Source organism: Equus asinus, chromosome 9 (assembly GCF_041296235.1).
Source record: "Equus asinus isolate D_3611 breed Donkey chromosome 9, EquAss-T2T_v2, whole genome shotgun sequence".
Classification (NCBI taxonomy): Eukaryota; Metazoa; Chordata; class Mammalia; order Perissodactyla; family Equidae; genus Equus; species Equus asinus.
Genome location: NC_091798.1, coordinates 26948709 through 26959989, shown reverse-complemented (window position 1 = coordinate 26959989; position 11281 = coordinate 26948709).

Below are 11281 nucleotides of genomic sequence, written 5' to 3'. Positions count from 1 at the left end.
TCAATTACCTTGGGGCCCTCTCACCCAGTGTTCCTGTGTTCAGCCAAGCAAGGTCTTCAGGAAGAAGGTTGGGCAGATGGGTGCTTCCTCCTCGCCTCCTGCTGAGTCACCATAGCAAATTGCAGCAGGCAAATAGAGCTGCCTTGCAATCAGCAAGACCAAGCCTCAAGGGCCACAAATGTTGGCCTTTTAGTTTTGAAAATAGGTAGAAAAAAAAAAGTATGGGCATCAGACTCTTACAGGAGAAAGAACTGTAAAGGTCATGTGGACGCATCTTGCCATCCCATGACTGAATCCCCTCTGTGACCTTGTTTCCTTGTACTTCCCTAGTTATGACTCAAGCTGACTTCCGATGATAGGGACCTTACCACTAAACCAAGGATACCTAGTTAATTGGAGGATTTAGAGATAACTCACTAGTTTAACTGGAAAATTCAAGGCCCAGATGAGAGAAGTTGCTTGCTCTAAGACACCTAGTGAGCTGGAGACTGACCTTCCGGGGTCTTCTAGAATCCAGTCTTTATCAAGTTCACCAGGCATAACATGGTGGTTAAAAGGGTGGGTTCTGGGGTCAAAACTCATCCCTTGCCCTGGTTCAAGCCATTTTTCTTTTTAAGTTCCAGTTCTCTTGACTAAAAAATAGGAACAATAATAGCAGTACTTAACTTACCGAGTTGTTACAAGGATTAAGTGAGAAAATAGATAAATAGATACCGAGTACTTGGCATGATGCTTAGTATATAGCAAGTATGCAATAATTGTAGCTACTACATATAATGAATACTGATTCTTCTTATGTTTACCTATAATCCCAATTGAACATTATGGAGTCATATTTACCATCCTGACTCTTGACTGCTCTTTATTTGGTTCTGGGTGGATCCCAGGGTCTCAGACAGCCAAGATGGCTATGGACTTCCAAGAAAACATGCTGACGGAAAATGACTCAGGGTGGCCAGGGACCTCCCATCTCTACCAGTTTTGCAGCCCTGCCCTCTTCCCAACCATCCATCTCCCTAATAGTGCACAATGTAGTCTTTGAGCTGGGCCAAGATATGTCCCCTGAGATTTCCATAAGAATACCAGTTATCAGCACCTTGGACAGCGTAAAAATGTTTCCACATTTCCAGATATCGGGGAGGTGTCAATTCCTTGACATAATGCCAGGTTGGCTAAGATATTTGGAAAGAAAGAGTGCAGAAATCTTTTTCCTCTGAAACCAAATTCCAAGGGAAATTTTACTGGGAATAAAGCAAGAAAACCAAGAATAAAACCTCCCAGCTGTATGGCTTTCATTCTCCACTTCCCATAGAAAGCTCACTGCTTATTAAAAGTTTGGGATGGAAAAACAAATAAAGTTCATATCCATTCCAAAGAGGGTGATTGGAACAAAGTAGGCATATTTCACGAAACGGGCTGATTTGCCAGCTCCCTCTCTGCAGCATTGTTACAATTACGGCTATTCTTGGGGATGTAATTCATTATGGACCTGTTATTCCCAAGAAGCAAGATTTTATTTGACTGGTATGTCTACTATGTGCTAGACACTGATCTAGTGCTGTTTGAAATGGCCATAGTGGCAGATTGCAAGAAAGGCCACAAATTCTCCCCCTCCTTGAATCCATGCCCCCTTGTTGTGTAACCTTGAGTGTCCTCAATGGGACACTCAATCAAGTGTCCTCCCATTCCGACACTGGGCTCAGTGATGTGATTTCTCTTCGCCAGTGGGATGTTGGCAAATGTGATGCAAGCGTAGGGCTGAAAAGTGCTTGAAATCTTTTTGTTTCTCTTGGAAACCTTCTGCCACTGGGTGAATGAGCCTGGACTAGCCTGCTGGAGGCTGAGAAACCTTGTGAAACAGAGATGATGGCTCAGCTGAGGACCCTAATCAATCATCCCCAAATGAACCCCACTTCTGTCCACAATGCGTGAGTCCAAACTGCCAACCACAGAATCCTGAACTTAAAAAATAATGGTTGTTTTAAATTACTTTTTTGATGGTTTCTTAAACATGATAGATACCTAATGCAGCCATCAATTGTTCTTATCAGTCTAATATCTCTTATCCCTTCTGTCGGTAATAGCACCCTGATCTGATAAACACCCTCCTCCATTTCCTCCATTTTCAGTTCATGCTATATGCTTCTGGTGAAGCTAATCCACATCCTCTGACTCTGTGGACAGTCAATCCAAAGGCTACCAAGTGGCAACTGGCATCTTTGGCTGCCATGGTGGACCAGGCAATGTGTGTTACTCCAGGCACCCAGCTGGCTTTATTGGGGAAGGATAGATGTGGGTTGCCTTCCTCCTGCTGGGGGTATTGGCCAGTAACACTGAGCAGGTCGGGGGGTGGTCATCAGTGACACTCGGCTTAAAGCTGATCATATCCCCAACACAGGAGTCAGGGGTTGGGGTGGGCAGGGCAATCCTCTAGGGTCCTTACATCCTCATCTGAGGTCTTCTGCTGCTCAACGCCATCTGGGTAACCTCCAAATTACTGTTTTCAAATCCCGATTCCTTCCTCTGTGACATAGGGGAAGTTATCTGATCACAATGATCCACGGTTTCCTCTTTGGAAAAGAAAGTGGGGGAGTGAGGGAAATGAGAAAAGAGACCTGGCAAGGTTGTTTTAAGCTTCCAAGATGAAATATATCATCTCTGTAATCCAGGTAAACACTTGAATTCCTGGGTACTTATTCTCTCTGCAGTCACCGGCCCTCATCATCCATCTAAAAAGCACCCCCAACCCCACCCTGTCACACTATCCTGTTCTATTTTCTATGTCGCATTTATCACAGTCTGTTTACTTGAGCTCTTGTTTAATTATTTGTTTGTAAAATATGTATTTTTAAATATTTGTTTAAAATATTAATGAATTTAATTAATTCAATGTTAAGTTGTATGCCTCTCCCCTGCTAGAACGTAAGTCCCTTGCAAGCATGGGTTTTGCCTGTCTTGGTCCCTGCTATTTTCCTAGCACTTTGGGCAATTCCTGGCATACAGTAGATATTTGAAAAATAATGGTTCGATGAATGACTGGGGAGTGAGTGACTATTAACTCATTTTATAAACTCTAAAGTGCTCTTTAGAAGTTATGGGTTATTATTACTATTAAGGCCAGACCAGGAGCTCCAAGTCAAACAAGTATCCATGAGTTCAGGTGTTCGAGGAACAAGCGAGAAGTCTACCAAGAAGATTCTTGGGCGATGATGTCAAGTGTCCCCCAGCTAAAGCACAGAGGTTGGTCCTTGCCAGAGTTATCATCATCACTATCATCATGGTTACCATTTATTGAATGCTAACTGCCTGCCTGGCACTGCATTAAGAAAGAGAAAAACTACTATTTATAGCAAGAAAATATTTACCTGTTATTTATATCATCTACATATTTGTGTGCACTTACACACATAAGTGTGCACACACATACACATGCACACCATTTGATTGACGTTGAGTTTCTCCAGAAGTAGACCCTGAGACAAAGATCAGGGTGCACGTAGCTGATTTGGGAGGTGATCCCAGGAAGTGATGATAAAGGAGTGGGTTAAGAAAGACAGAGAAGGGAAAGTCAATATTGGGTGTGTTTTGAGAGGGTGACTGCTGTGGGCAGCTAGGGCTCAGATCTCCTGAGGTTCTCAGGGACACAGTGTAGAACACACCTCAGAGTTTCCCCATCAAAGGGATGAAGAAGCTTGGGGATCTACCCACCAATTCCTGCCCATTGCCCAACAGAGTCAAGTCCCTGGTATTTCTGTCCTGCTCATTTGTAGGCCGAGCAAGGTCTTTGGACAAAAAGTCACAGATGGATTCATGAAGAAGCAAAAGAGTGGCAGTTTGGGAACAGTGAGTGCCAAGGGACTGTAGGCAGAGCAATGATAGTGTCTGCCACACCATCTAAGAGGATGAATCTTGACAACTGAAGTCTCGCTTGCTGCTGGTCTTGGGTGTACCTGAAGACAACATTAAGTGATAGTCATACGATATAAGACAGGAGGAGGCAGGCTAAAGTTAACTCTGAAAACAGAAGGAGCGATGAGGGAGGTCTCAGGGGAGCATGGGGTTTGGGGACAGATCAATAGTGATGACCAGATGTTAGTAAAATTTATGTTGCTTCTTGAGGTCATGGACTGGATTTGGGTGGGGGTGGGGGTCAGGGCAGGGAGAACTGATAAAGTCACAGTCCTGCCTTGGGGCTGGTGCAGACTGAACAGAGCAATGGCACAGAGACGCCATCATCCAGGTAACACACATATAATTCTCATTTAATCCTCACTGTTGTAGCTTCTCTGTATTAGTCAGCTATGCCCATGATAATACTGCATAAAAATTACCCTCAAAACTCAGTAGCTTAAAATAAAAAGTATTTCATTTTCTAGTTCATGGGTCTGCAGGTCAGTTTGGGAGGAGCTCAGCTTCAAGCCATAGGTTGTCTCCAGGTTGATGATTGGGTTCCAGTCTGTTCCACGTCTGTCCTCACTCTCTTTAGACTAGACACTATAAAGTCCATGTTCTTCCCACGGTGGATTATAGATGTGAGAACCAAAACAAACATTGGAAGCACGTTTATGGCCTCTGATCACACCAAGTCCATACCATTCCATTGGCCCAAGCAAGTCACATGGCCAAGTCCCACATTCATAGGGTGAAAAAACGCACTCCTGTGCACGTGTGTGCACTGCAAGGTCACATGGAACAGGGAGGGTGTGACTAACTGAGAACCACAATCATCCCATTTTACCCCACAAAGAAGCCAAGGTTTCAAAGTGTTAAGCTATTTGTCTAAAGTCACAAGCCTTGTATGGTATGTAGCTGGGTTTTGGACTCAGCTTTGTCTGACACCAGAGGTTCTATGTTTAATATGCTGAACTCCTCTGCTGGAGTGTAAGGTGGGCTCAGCCCCACAGGGCAGGGGGTCCCAGAGTTCAGCATCAGAGGCTCCTCACCCACCCAGCAACGTGCAAAGCACCGAAGTTAACCAGAGATCACCTGTCTGCTCGTGGTCATGCCACAGGTCAGTGTCGGGGAGACCCTGGAACCTTGTTCTTCTGCTCCTTGCACCATTCTGCCCAGATAGAACCATGTGCTCTTGGCTTTAAAACATCACCCAGGGGAGTTCATCCTTTCTGAGAAATCTTACCCATTGTAATCTAGCCTGAGGTTTTCGAAGCAGGCCCAGGAGACCCAGAGGTGACGAATAGTCCTGTTTTCACTTCCTGGAAATTTCTCCTAAATGTGCCTACTCTGCCAACCATATCTGCAAAAGGAAAGAGGTTAAGTTCACACTATTCAACTCCCAGCTGTTGCCATGGAGCCCATCCAGACACCAACATGCCAGCAACTCGGGCTGCCTTTGCAATGGAATCAAAGAGGGGGGAAATAATCAGCGGGGGAGCAAACTCTTGTTTAAATGCAAATACCTTTGAGAGGAAGCAGTCGAGGGAAAAGAAATTATGAAACCCCAGTAAAGAACGTAGACTTGGGACTAAGGCTGATAAGACACACAAGTCCCCCAGCAGGATAGTCCCTGCTCCATCTCCTGCCCAAGTGGGAAACTCATTTCTAGAAGCTGTTTGCCAATGGTACACATCCCAGTCATTCCTAACAAGGTTCTTAGAATGGAGCGGAGCGGACTTCCTAAGGGGCAGAGAGCCTGTCAGAGGCGAGGGATGGTTACAGGAGGGCTGAGAGGGTTTGCACTAGAATTTAAAGTGAAGGAAATGAAGGTTGAGAATTGGGGCCCCAGTGGGAGATTTTAGAAAGCAATATAGGTACATCTATCAGGGTCCCCAAAGGGGAGGGTGCCCTGGGGGAAGTGGATCAGGGGAGGGCTTCTGAAAGCTCAGTTAGAGGCAGCAATGCTTTAGATCTTTCTAACAAGAATTATAGTAGATTTTCATTTGCTAATCTTGTTTTTATTAAAAATAAACCATTCATTTTTAGCTTAAAATTTGCTAAAGCTCAAGTATTTAACCACAAAGGAGATTATATCTTATAATTATATTGTATTGAGAGGATTATTTTGTCCTACAGACTTTTTGAACAGATACTTGGCAACTAGAAGATATTTTACGTCTTTGATCTCGGGGAAAGTGGGCAGAGCAGGGCAGCTTGGAGTGAGAGGAACAGCTGAGACAATTCTTGTGCCTGGAAGCTCTGAATCACCCCACCACCACCACCACCGCCCCCTTTTCTTGAGCAACCACTGGGCTGCGGGTGTTCCATGCAGGTGCATTGGTGGAGTTTCTGTGAATGATCTCAAACCACTGCTGTCTGCAAGCACTGCAGGAAAGGATATGGGAGAGGAGCAAGGACCACTGTGTCCCCAGTCCCTGGGTTCCCACAGGACTTCTAGTCAGCCCCAGCTGACATCCAGGCTATGAGGCTCTAGAAGGATTTCTGTGGTTTAGCAAAAGGGCACCAAACTAGGAGTCAAAAGACCTGAGTAAGAGTCCTGGCTCTACTATAATCCAGCCATGCAACATTGGGGACATCATTTCATCTTTCTTGGCCTTGGCCTCAGCTTTCATATCTGTGAAATGGGGTTGTTGAGAGAGCTAAATTAGAGGATCTGGGTTTTTCCTATCATTCATTGAGCACTTAATGGTGGTTACAAACTGGCAAACTGTGGGCCACATCCTGGCTGCAGTCTTGTCTTATTTGCACAGTGGTGTAAAAAAATTGTGAGCCCGTATTTTAAGATCAGATGATTTCACATAAAAATCCAGGTTTCTGGTTTCTCTTGAAAAAAATCAGACCTAGCAACACTGAGACCTACAATGTTAACAGTCAGCTGGAGGAAAGGGCCCCATTTAGAGGGAATATACACTCTCTACTTGGCCTCAATACCCACCACTCACTACTTCCCTAACCCTAGAGCCAAGGATTAGTTGCTCATTTATTAGAGAAATGATGTTTTATCCTACAGGAGATAGAAATTTGGAAATCACTATATGTTTAATCCTCATAACAACTCTAAGCAATAGGCAGTACCTTCACTCCCATTTTACAGATAAGGAAACTGAGTCTTCTTGCTTTTCTGCCTGAATAGAATTATACACGCTTCACTTTGATTGGCACTTCCTCAATGCCACACTGCTACTAAGCGACAGAGACCAGACTGGATCCCAGGCTGCCTGCCTCAAAGCTCGTGCTTATAACTACTTTGCTATTCTGCTGGCCTACAAAAGGCACCATCAAACATGTGACTTTATTCAGATCATGACACTGAGGCTCAGGGACATGGTACCCCACTCACCTGGGTTGCTTTTTCCACATCTCACTTGTTGCTGGAGATATATGACCTGTACAAGGATCAAAGCCATGAATAAAAATGAGCAGAAAAAATTAGAGCCAAAGGGACTCAAAAAGATGATTCAGTCAGCTGTCTTCATTTTAAGAAGGGAAAAGAGACACTTGGAAAGGTTAAGTGACTCACTTGTGGTAATGTATTTCTTAGAAATATCAATGCTAGGGTTAGATTAGGAGAATGAAGTAAAGAAATTAATTAGCTTGCAAGATATATTTTAGGCTCCCAAACTCACTTAGGTTGCAATTGTGTGGACTTTACATATACAAAGGTTTTGAGAGGGAGTCAAAATTACCTGGGGAATTGCCTCCATTTTCTCCTTTGCTCTTGATAGAAATTGTCCCCAAAATGTTAGCAAGGGAGTAATGGAGCCATTTCACATAGTTTCCTTTTGGAAACGTAGAATGTCAGAAGAACAAATGTTATCAGATGTCACCTGGCTGATCATTTCATTTTACAGGTGAGAAAAGCAAGGCCCATAGGTGAGGGGACTCGTCTAAGACTGTCCCACAGTCAGTGCAGAGCTAGACAGGAACCAGTCCTTGCCTCACACTTTGAGCTTACATTGCTTGGTGCCAGTGCCGCTGTTAGCTTCTCGCCCGCTCAGATTGGGTCTCTTCCCGGGAAGCGCTTTAATGATGCTGTTCAGAGGCTCCATGCTTTGTTCCTCAGAGGCTCAGGATGGGGAGGACAGCTGGTCTAAAAAATGCTCGCAGCTGGATTAATAAGAGAAGTAACACCTCTGAATTTCTTCACTTCGGCAGGAGGGCAGGGAACACAGCTGTTTCTCTCTCTGCACCCCAGATGCTCCCAGGGAGGCAAAGATGTTCCTTGCTTTCCTGCCTGACTAGAATTTTTTGTGCTTTGTGTTGATTGTGCATGTAGATGCCTCCCTTTCCAAGCAGGCTTCCCCAACTCCCCGCCAAAGTCAGCGCTCCCTTCTCTGAGCTTACTCCCACAGTGCCGTCAGTGGAGAAACTCTGTGCTACACCTGTAGACTAGCCATTGCTGATCTCCTTGACTGTATTAGAAGCTACTCGAAGGCAGGGACCAAATCTGATTCATATTTCCCCTCTAGTTCCCAGCCACAGTGCACTTTGCAGTCATAAAAGTAGTTGCTGCCATTTATTCTAGGATTGTAATAGACCAAATTCTGGGCTAAGTTCCTGGCATACTTTATCTCAGTGAATCCTCAAAGCCACACTGCAAGGAAGATACTATACCCCTTTTATGGATGAGGACACTGGAAGTTAACTTGATCACAGACTTTACTGCATAATTAATCAATTCCAAATTCCCCATTTTGTGTTGCTCCTCCTTCCCGTCTCCCTTCACCCTCTACATGCCTCCAAGGCGCTCAGACTTGCCCAGCTTCCTGCTGCCTCAGGACTTTATCTGAGCAGATTCCTCTGTCTGCAACACACCCCTTCCTTCACTCAGTTAATTCTTGGCTCCAAAGCTCGTCTTCCGGATCACCTCTCCTAATCCCTAAACTGGGTCATGACCTCTTGTAATTACCTCTGGTAGCTTCGCCAACTTTTTGTTCATGGCATTTACAGTTCATAACTCCATACTTTGTGGGATTATGTGATTACCATCTGTCTCCTCCATCAGTATAAGCTCCTTGAGGACAGACCTCTTAACTGTTTTGCTTATCGTTTTGTCCCCGGTGCCTGGACAAGTGCCCAACATAAAGTAGGCACCCAATAAACATTTATTGAGTGAATGAACATTGGACTTCAAAGCACATGCACCCACTACTACACAAAGTAGAAAAAGTAGATGTTAGGAGTGATGTCAGCATCATGGCATAGTGAGCTCTCCCCTTAGTCTCTTCCCCCTAAGCTAAAACCAAATGGACATTCATTAACCAACAGAGGATTCCCTACAAAGCACAAGAGGATGTCTGAGAAATCCATGCAGCCATACATCTGAAGGTAGGGCTACTGGATCCCAGGGAAGCAGTAGGAGATGAGCAGATCCCCTCCCCCACACCCAAGAGGCAGCAATCTAGGCCACAGGTCCTCATACAGCAGCCAGTGTGGACTGTAAGAGGAGGCAGGGGAGCAGGCAGGCCTGCATGTGAATGTTTTCACTTTCACAGTGCAGCCTGGCCTGTGGGAACACTCCACACTGAGTGGCATGGCTCAGCCAGTGCATGGGTGCCCGCATCAAGCACAGCAGCCCAGGTGAACTGCCCATGAACTCAGAGTGGCCCATACACATGCACAATAAAGCAACACCACCACCCCCCCAACCTGGCTTGGCTGGTCCTGGCCAAGGCAGCAGATCCACACCAGAGCACCTATGCGTGCATGTGTGACCCACTAAGCAGCTGCAGCCAGCAAGCAAACAAATGAGCCCTATTGGCACAACTTCCGGCAGACGTGGTGGGTACAGAAAACACAGCTTCAGCTCCCCCAGAGGTGGAAGGTGGAATCTGTGTCCTGTTACCACCACAAATGCACCAACAAAGGATCACTTCATCAAAGTTAATGCATGAAGCACTGCATTAACACTCCAGAGAAGATGGAAACAAGTCTCCAGAAGTCAATCCTGAACTCACAAAAATTTACAATCTAAATGACAGAGAATTCAAAATAGTTGTCATAAAGAAACTCAACAAGTTATAAGAAAACTCAGAAAGATGGTTCAATGAACTCAGGAATAAAATTAACGAGTAGAAGAAATTCTTCACCAAAGAGATTGAAACTCTAAAAAAAACAAACAGGGCTGGCCTGGTGGCATAGCTGGTAAGTTCACCCACTCCACCTCGGTGGCCCAGGATGCGCTGGTTCAGATCCCAGGTGCAGACCTACACACTGCTTATCAAGCCATGCTGTGGCTGGCATCCTGCATATAAAATAGAGGAAGATGGGCACAGATGTTAACTCAGAGCTAATCTTCCTCAAAAAAATAAAATAAAAAGAAATAAAATTTTAAAAACCAAACAGAAATCCTGGACCCAGGAGGCTGGAAGGTGCTGCAAGGGGCCAGCCCCTAGAGACCTGCGTATGGGCCTCGAGACAGCATCAGAGTCCTCCACCCACATCTCCTTTCTCTTCTCTCATCCCTGGGCTTTAACCGCTTATTAATGCCAACCTGGCCTTTCAGACCCCATTTCTCTTTAACATACTCCTTGTGAGAGGCCTGGCCAACCTTCGTACCCATCCCCTAGTACCAGGAGCCCTCTCTAACCCATCCCTCCCCTGCCACACCTGCCTCCGAGAGCTTGCCCAGAGTCACACTCCCTGATCCTTCTCTGCCTGGAGCCAACTGCCCTTAGATGCTCTTTGAATCAGCTCTGTCTCATCATTGATTCGTTGAGTCTGAGCTCAAATGTCACCTTTTCAGAGAAGCCCTCCTTGACCACTCTCAATCACTCTCCATCATATTCCTCATTACTGGCTCATCATCCCCATTCTATATATCAAGAAATTGAGGATCAGAGAAGTTAAGTGACTTGCCCATGGTCACAAAGTCCAGAAGTGACAGAGTTGGCATTTGAACCCACACAAGCCCACACTATTAACTCCTTTGTTATGATAGACTGCCTGGAAAGAGGGCTGTATAAGCATCTGGTGAGTCCAGAGAGAGGACAGCTTTGCAGAACCTAGGTCAGGGGTGGGGCGTGGGGAGGGGCACTGCCAAGCTAAGGAGATTGACAATCTGGCTGAAGGTTGAAGTCTGACATCCCGAGGCCAGAGCAGTAATGAGGTGTGGAGAGCGATACACGGCGCAGAGGAGGCAGCGAAGCAGCGTGTGCAGAGCACGCCTTTATTCACTTATTTATAGAGGATGAGATATTAATCAAGGGCCATCCTTTGAACTGCCAGCACCTTCTCTACAGCAGCAGGTCAGCAGGTGTGATGAGCTGGTGCTGGAGAAGGAAGTCAAATCCCCGCTTCTCTCTAAGACTCCCAGGCTCCCCACTCTAGGGCCTTCCTCAAGCCAAGGGATCAATCCTCTGGCCAA